Here is a 22,677-nt window from a genome sequence, read left to right as displayed (position 1 = left end):
TTTATGTGGACATGGGCCGTCATGTAATTGTGCATTAGGAATTATCTAATCGCAGCTGCATTATTCAAAGCTGCTCTCCTAATGCCATATAAAGGATTTTAATATTGCTGCTACTCTGTAATTTCACTGATGTGTCCTTAGATGATTTACAGCTTTAATAAACAGGCTCAGAACAGGAAACACACTGGACATTTGTCTGCAGTGTCCAACAATACTGATATTGACATATCAGATTTACTTTTAACCTTCAGCATGTGACGAATGTGTATTACTGCGGGAGGAGGGCTTTGAACAGTGAGCAACAGGAAGATAAGTCACGTCAGTGATTGTCAGTAATCCTCTGACGAGTTGTCATGGCTCTTCAGTTACTGGACACTGAATGAAGGTTGTGTCAAACACTGACTTTAATCCATGAAGGGTGAGAAGATCAAAATGTTGAAGTTGGATAAAGAATCCTGTATACATTTGTATAGATTAATCCAATTCAATGAGCTTAATGTATGTATGTGCTCCATTTTATTTTACAATAATCCACCTGGTATATTTTTATTGGACGAGCCTCGGTAACACTTTCAGTGACCTACAGTCGGTGATGTAACATCACTGCACTGTTGTCATTGCATGCTGTAACATTATTATGCGTCATTAAACAGAGGCAGCCTTAATTTACCTTTATTTTGACACTATCTTTTGGGGATTTTGGTCAAAAGTAAATTATATGTCATCAATTCATTCATTCATTTTCCAAAACAGCTTATCCTGTTCGGGGTCACGGATGGGCTGAAGCCTATCCCAGCTTACATTGGGCGAGAGGCGCAGTACAGCCCGGACATATACATATAGAGACAGACGACCATTCATGCTCATGTCAGTGTTATGTAACATACGTTTTTTTTATTCAGGAATATTTGTGAGAGACAAAATAAGTTTGTCAGTGTCTTCTAAAATTAACCGTACAAGTGTCCCAAGAAATTATTGTTTTTTTCTGGTCTGATGTAAAAACACTGTCTTAATACTAATACTAATAATGCTCGGTGAATTAAGAAATGGTTATCCTAGCATTTATTATATTACTAGGAAAAAGATTTATTTTTAATGGAAAGGAAAAGAGCAAATGACATTCCCCTGTTTTCTTTCCTTTTTAAAACATGTTTTTATGTTAGGAGGCATTATTGCTACAAGGCAGGGGAAAGAGTAATAAATAAGAAAAAAAAATACTGCAACTCAACTTCCCGATTTCTATTGCGCAGACTGCCTCCAAAAGCACAAGATGGCGACGGCCATATCCATACAGAACATTCTGGCTTCATTTTTGTACAGTAGGAGGAAGTGGAGAAACGCTGTCCATCTTTATTTATTTATTTTGGCTTTTTTAAAAATTTGATGGGAAAGTTGAATATGAAAGGGTGAAGGACAGAGTGGGGATGACCAGGGCCATGAGCTGAACATGAGCCCTTGTCTATCTTTATACTTGTTTGTCGACATCTTTCACATTACACACAGTCATTTGATTCATTGATAATACAGAAATATTGATGATAGCAGCTTTAAGATCAGGGAGCATTTTTCTGGTAGTCTCACATTCAGATATGGAACTGTCAAGTCTTTCTTGCCCTCCTGTGATCCCACTCTCTAAAGCAGTGATATGACTCACTGAGGCTTTGATGGCTTTACTTAAACCATGATCACACTGCAGAGGCCGACACTTTGAGGTCCAGGAGCAGAGCGATTGAGCTGGAGAAAGAGAATAGTGATAGAGCGTTCCACTAATCCTCCCACTGAGCCACAACATCTCTCCCACCCAGTCGCCTTAGATTGGAGATTATTAAAAACAGTGTGGTCTAATCCTTTCTTCCTCATCACTCTCCCTCCCGCAGTTCACCCTCAGTGGTCCAGTCACTTATTCCTCTGTGCTGTAGCGCTTTATTGTTGTTCACAAACTGTTAAAAACACACCCGTGAGCCACGCTGTTAGACTGACTGACATGTTCCTTCATTACGATAAACAGCAGCTTCCACAATCCCACATACACGCAACAGCTGCCGGATACACTCCTACTATGAGAGCACCAAATCTGTGGCTGGAAATAGTTCCCAACAAAATCACTCCTGTTTGAGTAACAATCGCTTAAAACTACTGCGCCCATCTGTTATAGGAATGATGCAGCCTATTTTTTAAATGGAAGTAAATATTTGTGACCCATTTGTAAAGATTTACCTCAGACAGGGATGGGGTGAGGAAGTCGGTAAGTTTTGAGAGACTAATACACCGGTGAGTTTGGTCATTTTATGGGATTTATTGAAAATAACTCAAAACAAAAAAGAATGTGGCCAGCCTTGTCTTTTTGTAGCATCAAATTTGGATTTGAAATGATGGCTGATGGTCTTAGAAATGAGTCGAAGGGAAACAACAGGAACACGAAGTAAATGTTTTAAGACAAATGTAGGAATTTCTACTTGTTTTCCTGTGAAATGTCCAAACTTTTTGCTGCATTCCTGCCTGCAGCTAGAGACTGAATCACAATGCTTGTGCACAATAGGTTCTGGGTAGAAACCCCAGCATCACGTACATTATATTAAACAGCGCTGAGCAGACGCTGCTTGTGTTGGTTAGTTTTTAGCCACCTAAAAAAGGCCCACCTAAAGAAAGTGAATATCAGTATAGTGTACTCTATGATTAGAATATTTTCACTGCTTTACGTTGCCATCAAACAGCCCTTGCAGAAGGGGAGCAAACAACAGCATTCAAATGGAGCATGGAGTTCTTTTTCTGCCCACAGTCCTCTCATGCCACCGCCGTGCGTACCCTCCACCTCCCCATTACCACCTAGTCTCCTTGGATGCAGCCTCATCATTCATCCACCAAGTCATCAGCCACCACCACCTCCACTAGTGCCGCTCAGATGTCCCACGATCTCAAATAATCTCTCTGTGGTGTCTAAGCACCAAAGACTTTGTTAAAATCTGATTGAACTGGTGAACCAGGTGAGAGTGGGAGTGGACTCAAACGCACAACTGATTAAAAGATAGGTTCAGTACACAGAAGAACAATTAGTGGAGGCAAACAAATCCAATATGGATGAGGCAAAGGCAGAGTCAATCAACAGGCTGAATCCAAAAAACGACACAGGGAAACAAAAGGCTGGAACGCCAGACACACAAGGAGCTAAGATGAAGTGGCACTGGTAGAAAACAAGACACACACCCTAAATACTCTGGTGAGGGGAAGGATAACGAAGGATAACAGGTGAGGCTAATCAGGGCGGGAGAGATAATCAGACACAGGTGAAGTCATCAAAAGGGAGGGAAAACACACGAGAGGAGATGTGAGTTTCAAAGTAAAACAGGAAACTACATGAATGAATTAAATAAAAGCAGTGATTGTTGTTAGCGCGACATCACAGCGGTTCGGGCTACAGACCGTCACACTGGAATTGCATTGCTGGGAAACAGCTTGGGTCCATGTTCACTTCCTGTCAGCTGATGTCATTCACATTCACTGCAAATCATCCCAGCAGGAAATACAAAGGGAGCAATTTAGACTGTGTTTGAAACAGTCTGTTAAGTTGATCAGAATTAACATCATCTTTATCATCACTGTCTCACCCAAACATACATCTACCTTTCATTTGACTCTCGCATTTTCCTCCACCTGCACCTGCTCATTGTATCCAAACCCACTCATGCTTTTTTGAGGGAAAGTAACCAGTAATTAGTGAAGATCCCTTTCCTTTACATCATATATAACCTTCATGCACCCTTGAGTGCATCTAGCTGTGGATGAATCATTTGATGTTGTCTCATTGGGGGGAAATGTGTTGAGCACTCAGCAGCTGCCTGGCCTGGGGTCAGGACTTGTATTTATCCAAAAAGTACAAATGAGTCAGTCATTACAAAGACTTTGCTGGTTCGACCTTCGCTCTTCTCATTTTTGTCCCCATAACAATTAAGTTGAGGGCACATTCATCATGGGAAAATTCCTTTAGAGCTCCATCCATGATTAACCTGCTCCCCACTCTCATGTGCTCGTCTCATGGTTTCTATTAAATCAGTTGTAAACTCTTTAGTGGTTTTACCAGAACCAACACATATTTTTCAATAGGTGCATCTAATCCTGCCTTTCAGCACATAATTAGTATGTACAGTGCAGTTAAGTACAGTAGAAATCTGTCGTTGTTGTTACTTCCTGCCCTGAATCTTGCCCTGCTGAGCAGCCGAAGCTCAATGGGAGGAACACTAATCTTTCTGACACAGAGACTTAGGGGCTCAAAGACCTGAATTCAGATAAACAAACAGAGGCTTATGAACAGACCGGAAAAAACTCTTTTTTGAGACTGTCAACTGCATTGGTCGTTTGTTCAGACGGCTCAAAAGGCACTCTTATATCACCGCATAAAGTGGTTGGTAATAAGATGGTCAGGGGAGGATGGGTGTACAAACCTTCTGACTTTAACAGCAAAACACTGGTGCTATGCTCCAAGAATACAATGTTCCTAAAACCCTAACTGAGTAGTTTTGGTTTTCTAAACTCTAAAAATAAAATAAAAAGTAGGATTACAGGGTTGGGTCCATGTCATTGGTTCGACAGCCCATTGGTTCAACATCCCCTTAGTCCGACTGTCCGCGGTGCTGAACGGCTCGCGGCGGGCGTAACCCTAACCCTGACCGGCTTGAGGCGGAGCAGGCTCACGGCTTATGTGTTTGTCACTTTCTTTTTCATTTTAACCCACACCATGATCTTTTCCTGACCCTAACCAAGTGGTTTTTGTGCCTAAACCTAACCAGACCTTAACCACAGGGCATCATGATGATTTCGGAACGGACTTTGGAACAATGAGTTTAATATGGTCGGAACAATGGGATGTCGGACCAATGGGCTGTCGAACCAACGGGCAGTTCCCACAGGGTTACGCCTCGTGGCTGTTTGCCTCCACCAACCAGTAAAGTTGCAGTTTACATCTGTGTCTGTTCAGACTCATATGTTGACTTTGAAGATATTTAAAGAAAAGGTGTTATGTGTTTTTCAGAAACATTCTCACCTACTGGAAATACTCTGTTTGGTTTAGGTGAGGGGAGGCACCTGGGTAGAGCCTGCAGGAGGCAAGACATGACAGTTTACACCCAGGTCACATAGCCACTTTATATTTTGATCATAAATATCAGTCTCTTGCCATTTCCTTTAATTTGTCTGACAATTTCAGCTGCAGCCTTTATCGATCAGAAGTTCCCGAATCTTGTCATCTTCCCAGTTTGACATTTTCATTGCCATCTTCGTATAAATAACCATTCTTCTTCACCCTCGGATGTTGGTGCTCTCCTGGTTTCGAATAAGCCTCCTGATAGAGACATCTTGAACATGCTCTTTTCACACATGGACTCAATCAGACATCACAAAGATTTTGTAATAGGTAGCCGGAAGGGTAAAGTCCGTTTAATGTTTGGTCCAAGTGATTCAGACAGGTTCATTCTCACACACGGCTACTCCAGGTAATGTCTAGATATCTTCCGGTTTGCAGTGCGTGTGTGAAAGCGGCTTTAGAGACTGTTTTTACAGCTTCACCTGAAGCTCAATTTACCTGCAAAACCAGTGAGCTTATGGTGGACTGTGTGTGTGTTTTTGCAGAACATCATGATGTTGAAGTAAAGGAGACCTTTGGCCTTTGACCTTTGGATATAAAAATGTCATCATCTGTGTGAAATTTTGTCATAATTAGTGTATGAACTCTTGAGTTATGGCCGAAAACATGCTTTGTGAGGTCGCAGTGACCTTGCACCACCAAAATCTAATCAGTTCACGAGTCCAAGTGGGTGTTTGTGCCAAATCTGAACAAATTCTCTCCGGGCGTTCCTGAGATATTGGGTTCTAAGCAACTAGGGACTGAGTTTGTTTACAGTTTGATTAATCTGTGTTTTCTTCCAGTCATGCTGCATTTCAATCTTCACCTCATGTAAAGGAAAAAAAAAAGCTTGTGTGGCTCTTTCTCAGCACCTAACAGCATTTCTGAAGCTGTATGTTGATATAAGTTGTTACAAAACTATCCTTGTACAGGTCCCATCCCTTGGCAACCAGCTAAGACTCCAGGAAATTATTGGTCCTGACTAGAGCGATCCAGCTTTTTCAGTTTCGATACGACTGGAGGCATCATGCGTTGATGACTATACAGTTCTCTCCTAAGATAAAATGAAACAAGATGAAACAGATTAATGCAATGATGAACTATATATTTTTAACAAAAATAAACAATTGTGTAACAGCAGTTGAAATAGTATGAAATACCTCCACACAGCAGATTCTCTCCATCGCTCCATGACGTATGACATAACTCGTGTTGCAATAGATTTAAAGGGAAAGGATCGCCTCAGGTATAGGTTGCATTTTCCAATACCGATCCATCTGTTTTGACGATATTCAATCCAGATATCGGATCAGTGCATCCCTAGTCCTGACTAAGAAACAGTTCAGCTCAGCACATAACCCCATGTAAATCAGCAATTTGCTGCTTTCACGCTTCTGTTACCTTTCAACAGAGCTAAACTAAGTAACATGACTGCTGGCAGTTGCTTCATATTTAGCACACAGACGTGAAAGTGGTATCTGTCTTCATTACTCTCTGCAAGAAAGCCATTATGCATACTTTTCAAAAATGTTGGACTTTTCCTTTAAAATTCATGTAAAGCATGACAAAGTTCATCTAACAGCAACTGTGTGTTACATCTGACATATGCCCTGTTATCTGTGATCATGACGTTAGTGGTGATGGTGCACTGGGACACAGGACAGACGCTGATCAGTCTTCTCATTATAGCAGAAAACATGTTGTGGGTGTGACTCTTCTGCAGCGTCTGCTCGTTATTGCAGAGTCGGCTGTGCAGCTCTTTGTATTATCGGGACATATTTCTCCACTATGTTGGTGAAGCAGCAGCGAACTGAACAGATGGAGAAATCAGATTGTGGAAAATATGTGTGATGTTGTTTTTTGTTTAGTTAAAACGAATGCAAACCCCCGGCTGTGTGTTACCTCCTGTACTATACTCTACCTGTATTTACAGTATATGTGGCTCTGTGGGTGTTGTTCTGCATCTTCTCACCCCGTCCTTGTCCTGGCTGAAAAGCATGTGAACAAGCACAGGAACAGGGTGGTCTCATTAGCAGCTGAGTTATACAGGGAACACCAATTCTCACCAGGAACTAAGTGCTATTCTCTCTGGCGAACAAACATGTCATGGCTGTTGGAAAGGCAGAAGTGTAAAGTGATTTCAGAGACAACAACATTGTTTATTTAACACGAAAAAAGCTTCGCATCTGGAAATGTTGAGGCTGGTTTGAATCTGGAGCAGTTTTGTTTTGAAGCACCACGGCGAGATCCAGTGGCAACTTGACAGATGTGCTCAAGTTCCCATCGTCATATGTCTTTGGGACTGGTGAAGCGTTACTAGTGATACAGTCACACCCATTACACAAACATCAAGACTTTATGCAAGTGCACCACATGAGGCGGCTGATGTGAAAGTTCTGTTTGTCTTTTATATCAAAACAAGACGAAGGGAGATGTGAAATTTAAAGCTGGGCTGTTTTACATGTGTTCTGCATGTCTGCAAAGCAACAGAGTGCACGAGTGTTTCCTCTGCTGAACATTAAACTTTGGTTCAAGAAAAGACATACTTGGAAGTGAAAGCATGAATTCATCTCTCAAGAGAAGGTTTTGTGTGAGGATGTATTCGTTTAATAGCCTGATGTTTGCTTAACACAAAAAATCAGTGATGGAATGAGTCCTAACAAATAGTTTGGATGTTTTGAAGCGGGGTCATATGGGGTACTTATCCATAGTAAGTGTATTACATACAGTAGATGGTGGTTGGATGGTTGGGTGCGTCTGTTTTTAGGCGACTAAAATTTTTTTTGCTGCTGCTCCCGTCCACAGCGGTTCATCTCTTAGCTTCCTTGGCGGTGCTCCAACCTGCCTCTTCAAACTGGTTTCATGCTAACTGCCGTCTATTGTATGTAATACACTGACTATGGATAAGTACCTCATACAACCCCACTCCAAAAAATCCAAAACATCCCTACAAGAGTTATTGGCTGCTTCGTTCATATCCCACTGGACTGGACCTGCAACATTAAGAAGTCAGGCTATACTTGCTGTATCTGCTTTAAGCTAAATGTCAACGTCAGAATGCTAAATAATGTTTATCATCTTTCCCAGCTAGCATGCTAACATTGCTAATTAGTACTAAACACAAAGCAAAGCTCTGGCTGATGGAAATGTCATTATTTTTGAAGGCACATGGCCTTTCACATCTACATACCACACGCTAGGTGTCCACCTGCATCTGGTGTTGACGTGACAGGACGCCGCAACCAATGCCAACAAAATGTCAACAAAAGCACATGGTTAGGTTGAGAAAAATCATCATGGTTTGGCTCTACATCTATACTGGAAGTGAAAACCTTATCCAGGTGAAGGTCTGGGGTTTGTTAGACCCATCCACCACCTCTCCCACCACCCCTATATGGACTTTCCAGCTCCTTATATTACGTCGTTACTGGCAGCGTTTCAACCTAATGCCGTCCAGCGGCGTATCATACCGTCAGGACAGGTGCCGTCTGGGCCGCGTTATGAGCTGATTCTGCCCTTCCATGTCTCATGCTATATGGAACAGTTGCCGTCCAGCTGTCCGTCCGACCAGAGGCAGTTACGTCCAACCGCATTAAAAACTGACAACACCCAGTGGCGTATGATACCGCCACAAAAGGTGACTTTTGCTGTAAGGTGTCTGACACCAAAATCCCTGGCAAAGCAGTGCTACTTGATAACTTTGGAATGAGAATGGGCTGGATATTGTCATCTCTAGAGACAGGCCTGTAGCATGGCTAAAAAGTGTTGCAATGTAATACTACCCCTGCTGCAGAAAATGCAATACCATCGCCTAAAGGTCTAGTGTGTAGGATTTAGTGGCATCTAGCAGCTGAGGTTGTAGATTGCAACCAACAGAAACTTCTCCACTGTGCTAAGGGTGTAGGAGAGCTACAGTGGCCATCACAAAAATGCAGCTGGGCTTATCTAGAGCCAGTGTGTGGTTCGTCTGATCAAAGCTACTGTAGAACAATATGGTGGTGCAATGTGGTAGGCTCTGTGGAAGAGGAGCAGCTCTGTATGTAGGTGTGAATGCCTCATACTAAGGTGCCAAAACATGATTATTTTCAGGTGATTATAAACTAATAAAAACAAACTTACTGTATTTTACCAATATATCCCCTTAAATCTTACACGCTGGACCTTAAATTGCAAGTTTCGCATTTAAAGCTGCTCCATTTTGGACAGAAAGCATCACGTTTCAGTGTCACCCCTGCTGACTACAATCTGCCTCGGACAGCAACACAGGCAGGCAGCAGGCTGTGTGCGACACAGACAGTGAAAGAGACTGTCAGTCAGGAGATAGATTTAAATTAAACAAATGACTTCATGGAATTAGCTTTAATTCCTCACTTACAGCAGTCGAGGTGAAAATGAATGAGGTTTGTGTGTGGTTGATGTAATTGTGGGGTTTGCTGTGCAGCTGATTGGTGCAGTTCTCTCACATGCAGAAGTTAATTTCTGCCTTCCTCTGTGGCCTCCAGCAGCTGCTGGATAATCCCCTTGAGCCTGCGTCCTATTAAGCTTTTAAAAGCCGGTATAAACTGTCCATTTTGTAATAGCCATGTCACATCAAGGGTACAAATCTACACCGCCCACTGCCTTTCATCTGCCTACTGCGGTCAAGTCGCACTCACAGCTCTGCCCGCTGCAGCAGCATCACTATTTCAGATCTTGTAATTCTGCGGTGATGTCATCTTTCTGAGCCGATCACTTCTTATCAATAAGTCGTGCCTGTCTGACCTGAGGATAAAACAGGGATGTAGACACAAGGATTATCCATTAGTGGCAAACAAATCATTCAAAGCTGAACATTTGTGTCGCAAACTTATCTGGAATTTTTTTTCTAGAGAAGATTTGTCTCGTTATTCAGCTCTGCCTCTGTGTGTGTGTGTGTGTGTGTGTGTGTATGTGTTTGTTTCTAGGACAGATTAATAACTCGCCACAAACATCTCCCTCAAACAGAAGCACATGGACTAATTTCCTCATCAAAATGTGTCACCTCCTGCTCCAGAAATGTCATAGTTTAATGTGGAAGCAGAGCCGAGCTCCAGTTAATGAACTCCGTCACACAGTCTGAGGGAACAGTTTGTAATGACAGCTCATTTATTACTTGATATCTGTAGTCTAATCACTTTTGTGCCCCTTCCACTCGAGCACTGAAAATGCTAAATTATGAGCACTGTGACTCTGAGGCCGAGGCTTATTTCTTCTCTCTGGGTAATTAACCTTTAATGGATATTCTCAGCCTCACTCTCATCAGCAGAGTTCACAGTGGGAACTTCAGAGGTCTCAGACTCATCTGATGACTGGACCAACAGATGCTTCACAAAAACAAGTCAGCATAGACGACCTCTTTCTCTGAAGTCCTCTCTTGTGGCTGTAGATTTAAAGTACTGCAGTTTAAACTGCATCACCAGAATAAAATGTTGGCTTAGTACACTTTTGCAGACCACTGATATGTTTCATCTATACGTTTTATACATGTCACATCAACATTTCTAAAGTGACATAGTTCAAATTACATGTACATGAGCTGAGTTTCTCATCAGGAGGCATGAATGGCGTGACACCTAGGCAAGACAGCTGCCAAACAGTGTGTCCAGCAGTGTTTGTGGTGAGCAGAACAGGTATTTTAAGCCAAAACATGGTCATTTCCAAACCGGTTCTTTGTGCCTAAATGTAAACACATTAACCACAGCGTTGTCACAGAGCCTGGTCTCACTCCGAAGTCGTCATAATCCAGCACTTGGGCAGTGACTTGCTGCGTCATAGACCACTACAGAGACACTGTATATAAACGTTAAATTCCCTGTGAAAACAGAAGTGTATTTTGAGAGAAGACAATGCATGTAACAGGCAGAACTTGACACGGTGTCCCAGAACGTCAACAACCAATGCACCCGTACGTCATATTATGGACGTCGAAAGTCCATGACCAAATGTTGATATGTGATGAGGTCGGAGTGAGAATGTGTTGAGTTACAAACATAAATTTAGGAATTAAAAGTAACACAAGTTTTATCCCACTACATATGGCAAATTTGCAATACAAATGAAACATCTGTGGTTTGCAGAAATGTACAATGCCAACATTTATTGTGGGTGAGTTGGTTTTAAAGAGTAGCCTCCACTGGTTCAGCTCTTCACTCCTACAACATTGTTTGACTTAAGATGGAAAGCATCAGTATTGAAGCAGCAGAACCAGAGATGCTGTCTCTTTTTATTCCATACTAGCCTTCTCATCAAAACCTGGCACCTACATTTCCCAAAATGTTACCTGACAACCGACAATTTTGTCAGAGAGTCGAACAAAAGTCTCATGCCAGAAATGGCCACCAGCCTCGAACAGAGATGATCAAGCGGCCATTGTGAGCATGCCGCTACTGGCATTTAGTGCAAATCACCTAAGTAAAGCCTCACAGAGTTACTAACATGGCTGTAGACTTTCAGTCTTGTTTTTAATCCTATGACTATACATTAACTTTCACATAAACGACAGCAAAGTGACTTAAGTGTTAAACTAGAGAGCATCTTGTGATGGGATCGCTTCAGCTGTGATACAGCAATCTGAGACTGAAAATAATTTTGAGTCAGGGGCGTAAAGTGTGGGGGTCAGTGGCCCTTCCTACTGCATGTGTCACTACTTCTGGCCCCCTCTTTTTTTATAATTAGGTGATGCAGGTAAAAAACAAGTGAAAGACGTGACAGGGACAACACCATGTGGGGGACAAGACAGGTGTAAAATAACAATTAACACAAAAGACAGTTAGAGGCATATTGGTATAATGTATGTTGATATTGTGAAATTAGGAAAAAGGGAGACAGAAAAATAAATAAATAAAAATGAAGAAAAAAATTGACAAGAAAAATAAATAAATGAAAATAATAATCATGGAAAGAATGAGTATGTTAATTACCTGTATTTTGCTGAAATCCAGTCAAAAGTTTTGGTTACTAGATGTCTTAGTACAGTGCAAGCTCACATGAGTAGTCATTATAAGCACTGGCGTGACACAGACTGAACACAAGATACTGATTTTTAGGTAAAGTCTTTCCTTAAATGTTTACCTCAAATTTATAAACTAAATTATGACTGATGGAGCCATTTAAGGCTGGACTTATTTACTTACATTCCAATCTGTTATTTGTTTAGGGGTGCTTTAGAACGTGCGTGTGTGTGTGTGTGTGTGTGTGTGTGTGTGTGTGTGTGTGTGTGTGTGTGTGTGTGTGTGTGTGTGTGTGTGTGTGTGTGTGTGTGTGCATAGCTTAGCACATGCATACAGACAGAAGAATACAATAGAGCTCGTCCCGGGGCAGCAATTTGCTGTGGATGTGATGAATATGGGTCAGATGGAACAGCTTGTCCTGATCTGACATTAAAGACAAAGTCCTCTCTGTACTTCTGTGTTGTTGCTTCACGTGTTCTGCCCCACGGTAACCCATCACCTCAAAGACTTCACTGTGTCTGTTCCCTGTTTATTCTCTGGATATTCTCAGGTAGTGCTGGTCGCACCCATATAAAACCTCTGACTTCTCCTGAGTTGCATAAATTTATCTTTGTAGGTCGCTTTCGACACACTTTAATCTCAGGGCCAATGATTCTTGTGTGTTGTGTAATCAAAGGGAATATGATGTCCGGGCGTTGATTTCATCAGACCTGCATTTTCTCAGACTTACTCAGACTACAGGTAGTCCAAAATACAAAAGACAGACATCTTTTGTCCATATGAGGTCAAACTAGAGGCTGAAATCCTCAGGCAGAGTGCTTCTTCTTTATAGAATTGTTTTTATTACAAAGCAACACAAATAATGTATTATATTTATTTTTAAATGTTAGGAATAGTCTAATACTTCGGTTCATGAACTTTATTTTCCCATATTTGTAGTAATATGAGGTTGTGCTCACAGACGAGATCAGTGAAGCTCATTCTGTAAAGATAAGCATGTCTGATCCATACCGTGCTGCCATTAAGAGCTTTGTAAATCATGAATAAGATCTTAAAACTGATGGGGGATATTTGAGAGATGAAACACTGTGGTCAGTTTTTAGTCCTGGTTAAAAGTCAGAAACATGGTCGTCTTTTACATGTCTGAAAAAGAGATTTAAACAGTCCACGTTAGAGCAAGTTATTTAGAAGGAAGTTGAAAGTATTTAAGAAATATAACTCAGCTGTTTGAATGACTCAGTGCTTCTGATGGGGCTGTAAAACTTGGCGGCATTGATCATAACTCAAGTTGTGCCAATCAATAGACTGAAAATCCAGTGAAATATGTTCTTGTTGTTGAATTCTCAGCTATCAAGGGAAACTAAATAGTTGTGTGTCACCTGAATAGCTGTTATATCTAATCCTCAAGTGTCATTACTTGTAGTCGTTCTAAAAAATGTTAATAGTATCTGAAGGTTTACACAGCTGAGCCCTCACAGGTAGACCAGATCTTTACCCTCTAGCCAAGAGAATTTGTGAAGACATAAAAGTAAACAACAGGTTTATATAGGATGAGACAATAGACACAGACAGTGTTTTACCTGTGCAGGATTAACATTGTGCAGACAGGGATTCCTATGATCTGAATTTATTGTCTGGGCATCTGCTGTGCATGTGGATCTCTGTGTATGTGCATCGTCAGCCATAGGAGGCCTTTTTGTTGTTTATTTTTACGGACAAACAAGACTAAAAGACAACAGCACATTAGCAGCTCTGTGAGGCTATAAGCTCTATGGTACTTGAGCTAAATGCTAACATCCGCATGCTAACATGTTCACATTGACAGTGCTAATATATTTATGTACAGAGTGCTCCAGGGATGACATTTTTCTGTAGGCAGAAGTTAGCATCGCCCTGGTTCCCTTGTGAAAGAACCTATGGGATTTTTCCATCGGATTTTTGGATTATTGCAGAATATAAACTCTGTGATAAATAAACATTTATGATACTTTTACGTTTTGTTCAACAAGATATTCTTCACAAATGAACATTTAAATGCAATCACCAGAGGTGGAAAGTTAATAGGCTTTAAATGAGCTACATCACGGCCGTATGATTTAACGTCGCCACAATAACGAGGTTGTAAAGTCAGTGTGATGATGTTTTGTTGTCTCATTTAGCCACTGCTTGGGAGATATATCATGAATTTCAGTTGCTCACTATCAAGAAAGGATGTTAAATGGTAATATAGCGCTTTTCTAGTCTTCTGACCAAGCACTTTTTGCACTACGTCACATTCACCCATTCACCCATACAGTCACACTGGTGGCTGAGGCTACCATACATGGTTCCACCTGCTACTCAGTAACCATTCACACACCGGTGGAACAGCCATCAGGGGCAATTTGGGGTTCAGTATCTTGCCTGAGAATACTTTGACATGCGGTTGAACCAGGTGAGGGTGGACTCAAACACACGACTCTGGAGACAGTTTCATCTAAAATACAGTCTTTACTGGTCAAAAGAAGGACAATCAGTGGAGACAAACAAATCCAACAGGGATGAGGCAGAGGCAGAGTCAATCAACATGCTGAATCCAAAAAAAAAAGAAAAGAACACAGGGAAACAAAAGGCTGGAACACTAGACACACAAGGAGCTAAGATGAACTGGCATTGATAGAAAACAAGACACACACTCAATAGTCTGGTGAGTGGAAAGATAACGAGACACAGGTGAGGCTTATCAGTGCGGGAGAGACAATCAGACACAGGTGGAGTCATCAAAAGGGAGGGAAAACACACAGGGGCAGGAAGTGAAGTGATCTGAGACGAGAGGAGATGTGAGTTTCAAAGTAAAACAGGAAACAGCATGAATGAATTAAATAAAAGCAGTGTTTGTTGTTGTTAGCGTGACATCACAGCGAGTCAGTCTATAGACCGTCACACTGGAATTGCATTGCTGCGAAACAGCTTGGGTCCATGTTCACTTCCTGTCAGCTGATGTCATTCACATTCAAAAACAGGAAACAACATGAATGAATGAAATAAAAACATAACCTAAGAACCCTGAGCTGTGACACAATCAAGTGTTTAACATAATCTCATCCCTACTCATCATATTTTGATGCTTATGCAGAAGCCCACAGCATCATTATAGCCACGTCAGGGCCTTTTGCTTTGTATCTTGATGCAGGTGGTCAGCAGTTAGGTTTAGGCAACAAAACTCCTTGGTGAAGGTTTGGAAAAGATCATGGTTGTTGGCTTGACCCATGTGACTAATGACTGATGTGACAAAATAACTCAGCGCTGACTTTTAGTTTCACATGGGACACGGACACCAGTCTCCTGGGTCAAAGTCCTGTCCTTGTTGGACCCATCCACCTCTCTTCCCACCTTCCCTGAGCAGACTCTCTTGTTGTTTACACCACGTCCATTGCTCTGATTGTCTAATAATGTTGCGTGCTGGTTAACATTGGAGTTGACTGATAGCCCGTCTCATGCAGACACTAAAGGGTGCATTGTGTGTCTCTAGCTGACACCCAGAGAGGGTAGAGTTATTTCATAAATTATCTTGGACCACCCTCTGTGAAAGCAGAACAGTATGTGTTCTCAAAGAAATATGGAGTTCTTATCAAACATAAACATAAACATCGCCATGTTGCAGCATGACCCTTTACTGTAGTGACGTCAGTTACACTCCATGGTCACTCACTGATTGCAGTGAAGGATGCAGTTTCTAATGTGAGAACAGAAAAACACAACAGTGTTTTTCTGTTCTCACATTTTATTAAACAACACACACACACACACACATCCCAGGGGTAACATCTCAGAGCCGCCAGCAAGAATCCATCACTGCTTATTCGTTGACTCTGACACGCAGCTTCAATGCGTGAGAGACATGAAAATGTTTTAGCAGCTCATTGAGGGTCAGGAGGCAGAAAACAGAGGTTGGAACCAGACTGTGAAGTGTTTGGTTCAGCTGATCTGCCTCCTCTGCTGCACAGCTCCAAATGTTCAACATACTATAAATAAAAAAGACATTATGAGATAGATTATCATGTGAATAAGTGTGTAAAATATATAAATTAACAAACAAAATTATTGTTAAAACTAGAACTCATTACTTTAAAAGGTTACATAATGATTCTTCATAACTTTATAACACCACAATATGTATATAACCCATGTAATCATGAAGGCTGCAATCATGTGAGAAATGTTCTAACAGGAGTAAAGAAGGAAGCAGTATAAAAAGCAAAAGTCTGTTCAACAAGGATGGTGGGGGTGGTGGAAGGTTCAAACAAACACAGGACTTTCCTGCAGGAGCCCATTATTTGTGTCCCATGTAAAACCAAGTGAACTTTGAGTTAGTTTAAAGCAGTGGTTCCCACCTGGTGGGTCTTGGTCCAAAAGTGGGCCAGAAGTCTATTCTGAATGGACCGCAAGTGACTCGCGGATATGTCAAGTTTGTAAAAAACACACTTTTTTTTTAAGTACAGTGAATTTCTGGCACAAAGCTTTTACTCTTAAGTGCTGTTTCCTGCTGTAGAGTGAGTGACTAACAGACAGCTACTTAACAGAGACGGCAAACAAGCTTGACATGTTCAAATGCAAGTATGACATAGAATGTATTACCCTGTGTGGAACTTGAACTAATGACTTAAGAGAAATCTAGACCCTGTGACTGGACCAGTTGGGAACCACTGGTTTGAGGTTTGAGGTACATCACCACATTATGTGAAGTACGTAACCTGGTAATGCCCAACCATTTTTTCCAAACCTGTCTTTCTTATAATCTAGCATCTTAGATTTTTAAGTGTGTGTACCAGCAAACCCATTTTAAGAGATAGGCCCTCGATTTATCTCTCTGAAGACATCATACGAGTACAAAACATGTCCATGTTTTAACACAGTACAGGCTGGTACAGTTTTAATGCTTTTGTTTTGGAGTAATGGTTCCAAACTGGTCCAGCTATACCAATACATTCTCACTCCGACCTCACCAGTTGGACTTTCGCCGCCTTAACTTTCGTCCTTGTCCAGCCGCGTTTCCCCCTGATGCCTTTGGGCGCTGTTACACTATACCAGCAACCAGCCATGTTTCATGCCAATGTTAAAGGACGCCTTTTTTCTGTGGTTTCTGATGCCGCAAATCACTGGCCAAGCACCTGATTTTGATGACTTCAAAGTGAGTATGGCTCGCTACGGGGTCCAGATTTGTCCTTGGTCATTAGTACAAGGTCCACACAGTTTAAAACATTCAGCATCATACTTGGCCATGTTGCCGAGCTAGTTTACTGTCTCTGTTAAGTAGCTGTCCACTGTACTTCAAAATAAAGTATGTTTTTCACAAACTTGACACATTCCCAACTCACTTGTGGTCCATTCAGAATGGACCCGCAACCCACTTTTGGACCGTGACCCACCAGTAAGAAACCACTGGAATTGAGTGATTGTATTGTCATGGTAAAGGAAACACAGCATGGTTTCTTACCTGTGAGTTTACATGTATGGATATGGAATTTAGCCTTTATTACAATAGCATTGATCATGTACACATGGGTGTTTTTTGTGTATTTTTCCCCAGGAGACCAAACAAAACATTCCACCAAAGCAAGACAAAACTCTCATCAATATTCTCAGGAATCTAAACAAGTTATACTGTGCAAAATATGTCAGGAATACATACAATACTTAGATGCATAGAGAAAAGTCCTCACACACACACACACACACACACACACACACACACACACACACACACGAACACACAAAGGCATTTGGTAAAACATGGTTTTTAAAGCTGATTTCACTCTAAGCCAAGAGCTAAAATGAGCTTTAAATGCAGATTTAAAAATCAGGGTGGATTACAGAATATTCAGGTGGTTGGCTTCAACATCATCTGAACTGCAACTGAGAGTAGAAATAAAATACCTGCTGTCAGTCTTAATGTTATAAAATGCAGTTTGAGTGGTCAGGTCTTCATTACTGTCTTGTTTTTATGGTGCTTCAACAAAAAAAAATGAAGATTACATTTGTCTTTTTGAATTTTATTGGTCTTCTCACATCACTAATGAGAACATCCAGAGGTGAGTGGCGTACAGCGTTGGGGTGTTTTGAGTGTGTTGTGCTCAGGTATTGATAGAAAGCTGATAAAAGCTCTAATCCTTCATGCAAACTCAAAAATGGCATGAACTGAAATGCTGTCTAATCCAATTTGACCGGCAGCGCGTCTTTGGGACAGCAGTCCATCGTTCAAAGGCTTATGTGCTGCGTGAGAGCAGTTTGGCAGGCATTTGACTCTCCTCTCTGCTCTAAAGATTAGTGTATAATACTGCTGCGGCTTGGGGGACGGAAAGAGACGACTTGATTGTGTTGCTCTCTCTGACCAGGAGCTGCAGAGTGTGGCTCTTTTCACAACTTGTGCAGACTTTTAAATGCTGTTGTTTTTAAGATGCTGGCAAACTAAAACAATTTTTGTTTGCTGACATATTGATTTTGTTTTTTTACAGTGATATTGTCGCCCCCCTTCATAGAGTGTAGACACTGGTGGTGGTGGTGGTGGCTGATGACTCTGAGGCTGCTGACTGCTGAGGCAGATGAGGCTGATGATTCCCTTTAGACTAGGTGGTGATGGGGAGGTGAAGGGTGTGCAAGACTGCAGCAGGAACCATATTTAAAATGGTGTGTCATTGTGCTATTGGTTGATTGTGAATCAGCTGAAGAACAGCTAATGACTCACTTGACAGCCCCAGACGCAGAGATAGTGAGTAAGTGTGAATGGCAGGGTGAGAAAGAAACTTACAGCCAGAGCATGAGCAGTATTGTCTTCCTGACTGAACTTTTGCCAGAGCTTCATTTGTATCAGTGATTTATTTATTTATATTAGCGCTGTTGATCTTGTTGTTGACTCTTAGTTAAGTCCCGCCGTTTAGCGCAGACTGGTAAGTCAGGGTCCGACAACAACAAGGCTGTGCTCCATTGATTCCTGTTAGGATGAAATACAATCATTTCAGATTTTCATCCTTTTTTAGGCTGGTTTTGTGGATGTCGAGGTAAACATTGTGTCTGAGGCACATGTAATAGTGATACTTGTTACCTGAAAAGTTTGGAGGGAAATATATAGTAAGTGAAGTTATTGCATAAATAGGGTCAATAAAAGTAATTAAACAAGAGTTTCTTCCGACTACATTTGGCAAAAGCTTGATTTGTCATCTGGCTCCATTGTTGATGAAGATGTTACCCAGTGTTTTGTTACACTGATTGGCTGAAGCAGTTTGTCTGTCAAGGTGCAGTTAATAAAAGTGGGCTCCATGGTGGCTCTGAGTATCAGCAAAGATACTGGATTACTACAAGATGGCCCACCTACAATATACTCCCATTGTATGAAATGGTATACATTTCCGGTCTCCTAAATGGGTGTTGTCCCCCGTACCCCAATCAAACACGATGGAGAACCGCCAATCAAAGACGAGTATCCCCAACCTCGCTTCTGTTAACATGTGTGTACCCTTACTGGCCACAAGCTAAATAGATAAATAAACAGTCCGTGAAAAAATATTTTTTCCAGCGGATGTCTTAGTTACAACATGATTGAGCTAACTGGAGTAGTTTTGTGTCGTATGCGACAACGGGAGGCTTTTAACAGATGACGTCCTGATGTTAGCTTTGCTGCTGCTGTTAGCTGTCCCTGTCAGCTGCAGCCACTGATGCTTTCTCGACATTGTGATTTCCCAAAACTGAATAAATACTACACATAGCAACCAGGGCTCGACGGTGCGAGCGTTTCACTCGCATTTGCGACTAAAAATAGGTGTGTGCGAACTGTAAAAAATATTTAGGGGCACATGTGCGCATAAAAAAACAGCCGAAGCAGCCTATATTTTTGTCAATAAAAAAACATGATAATCTAACCGCAAATGGAGGAATTCCAGCCGCCTTCCCTCTTCCCTCTTCCCCATGTGACACGATTATGGGCGGTTTTCCAAGCCACTGTCGGCACAATGAATATAAGTCCCACTGTCGGCAGCGTGGAAATAAGTCAAAGTCTGGAGGAGAAGCCTGCTTCGTTCTCCCCGCAGTTAGGGACCATTCGCGCCGCTCTGCCGCCGAGCTGAGCGGCGCGCTAGAGGTTTTTTTTAATTTCACCGCAACACGCTGTGACACCACCTTGGCGCGTCCAATAGCAGAGAAGAGCCTGAAGTAGACCCGGAAGCGGTCACCATGGAGCTGTAGCTCCTGAACGAGCCTGTACTCCCTCAAATCCTGTCTTGCGCGCCTTGCTCTCCGCTTGCTCTGCGCCCTACCCTGCGGTGGGCGCTGCGAAAATCGCGCTCTGTGTGAAAGAGGCTTAAGTCCTGCAGAGTTTCAGAGGACCTGGAGAATGTTTTAGGATAGTAATAACATTATATAAAATAATCATATTGCAAAGATAATATATATAAGATAATAACATTATATAAGATAATCATATTGCAAAGATAATATATATATAAGATAATAACATTAAAGACAAAATTTAATTGCAATACTTTTTCAAAACCTGATGATTTTACCTTTCTGTACATTTTGTATACAAATTCATTAAATAATTTTTACCTTTCTGTACATTTTGTATACAAATTCATTAAATAATTTTGCTTGTAAATGTCTATTTGTGCCCCTAAAGTTCTTTGTGCGCTCCTTTCTTTTTCAACTTAGGAGCACATGTGCTCCTTGGGAAAAAAGTTAGCGTCAAGCCCTGGCAACACAAAACTGCTTTGCTAGCTCAATCATGTTGTAACTAAGACATCCGCTGGAAAAAAATATTTTTTTAATCCAGTATCTTTGGTGAAACTGCACTGATTTCAGCACCAGAGAGGAGATATCTGTTGCCAGATCTCGCGAGAGTGTGTTGTTGAGACAGAGACAGGTCTTGAACAAAGTAAATTTTCTCCTGATTTGTCCGTCTGAAATTTGCCATTTTGGTGCCGGAATGTTCTGAAGATATGTGGCTTGTGATAAATGGGTCCAATATCTGCTTCCATGACTATGGGGCGAAAGAATCGGCCATAATCTGTAATCACGTTCATTTCTCCCACTGAAGTCAATGGACTCAGGACCTGCTGTTAGTCTCCTAAAGGGGCGTGGTGGTCACGAACCCCACGTGACACTGATACAGGAAACTGACTCGCAGTGGACCGTCTTGGTTTATCCACTGTCTTTGGTATCTGAGGCTAATGACAAAGAGGTGGAGCTTAGTGAAGGGTCAGTTGAGGTCCCGAAATTCAGCACTTTACTCTTAATCTTGCATGAATTTCTATGATGATGAAAAGATCAACAATATTCATTCAACAGTTCGTTTGCCCCCTAAGCACGGTTCATTTGGGCAGGTGTGAACACAGCAGTGGCACTCAGGTGAGCAACAAAACAACCAGACTGAGACCTCATTGAAAAGGTGGTCCCATGACACATTGTTTGGGTTAAACACAAGCATGTTACAGTCCCAGAGGATTATTAATGTGCACCTCCTCCTGTACTGCCTTACACACATTCAGCACATCCAATGCATCAAAACATTGTTTTCTAGTTGGAGCTGCGCCTCGTTTTCAAACTGTATGGTCTGACCAAAATGAACAATGACAGCAATATAGTCCACGATGAGCAGCGCTAAAATCAACCTGCGTAGTTGTCCCTCCATTGTGACATTAGAAAGTGTCACATTTATCTTACAGGTGTACTCTTCTTCAACGTTTCGTTTAATTCTGACCAATCAAGAGCAGCTTTCTTATGCAAGGCATTTTATCTGGTCTGCTTGTAAATGCTGCCAAGTAGTTCCTGACTCGGACCAAAGCAAGACAACTCTAGGTCATTTATATTCTGTGACATTCACTTGGCAGACACCTTTGTCCAAAGCGATAAAGTGCAAGTGCTTAGTTGTGGGCTTTTTTTTTTTTTTTAAGAAATGAGACAAAAGTTAGTCCTGCAAGCGTTACTGATATGTTACCTGAAAGGGTGTTTATTCACAAACGTGGAAAGGTTGTTAATCAACACATTTGTCAAGTTGCACACTAAAAGTTTCTGCTAAATGTTCACTGACAACTTAATTTCTTTTTTTCCCACAATATCCATATTCCATAAAACATAACTGGAAAACAAATTGGTTTCATACCAAAACCTCTGGCCCTTAAATATTTTTCCAACTGTGGCTTAGGAGGTAGAGTGGATCATCCACCAATTTAAAGATCTGTGGTTCAGTCCCCAGCTCCTTCGGCCCACATGCTTAAGTGTCCTTGGGCAAGAAACTGAATCTGTATAAATGTTTAACTGACTAGCAGGTGGCACCTTGTATGGACAAACACGAGTCCTTTTACCATTTCCCAATATTGTGTTTTAAGTCTTGACCTTAGAAATTGGCAGCCTGCAGAAAACCAAATGAAATCCTCCACTGGTCCATCTAATTTGAGTTTTTCCTGTTCCAGTAAAGATTCTACAACTCTGTACAGTATTCAGTAAATCCCAAATGCTGGAAACTGTCAACACACTATTTTGATTTATTAGCAATCTGCTATTAATTTAGCTGTCAACCTAATTACATAATGTCTGTGTGAAGCGGTGAAGACCATTCAGCGT

At 41.5% G+C, this 22,677-nt stretch overlaps 1 protein-coding gene across 1 annotated transcript in view; it reads left to right on the top strand.

Annotated features, from left to right (window-relative positions):
* Positions 1–22,677, top strand: part of LOC126403067 (solute carrier family 12 member 5-like) — a 63,733-nt gene that overhangs the window by 13,324 nt on the left and 27,732 nt on the right. The window lies entirely within an intron of this gene.

Source organism: Epinephelus moara, chromosome 16 (assembly GCF_006386435.1).
Source record: "Epinephelus moara isolate mb chromosome 16, YSFRI_EMoa_1.0, whole genome shotgun sequence".
NCBI lineage: Eukaryota > Metazoa > Chordata > Actinopteri > Perciformes > Serranidae > Epinephelus > Epinephelus moara.
This window is presented reverse-complemented; position numbering and strand designations above follow the sequence as displayed.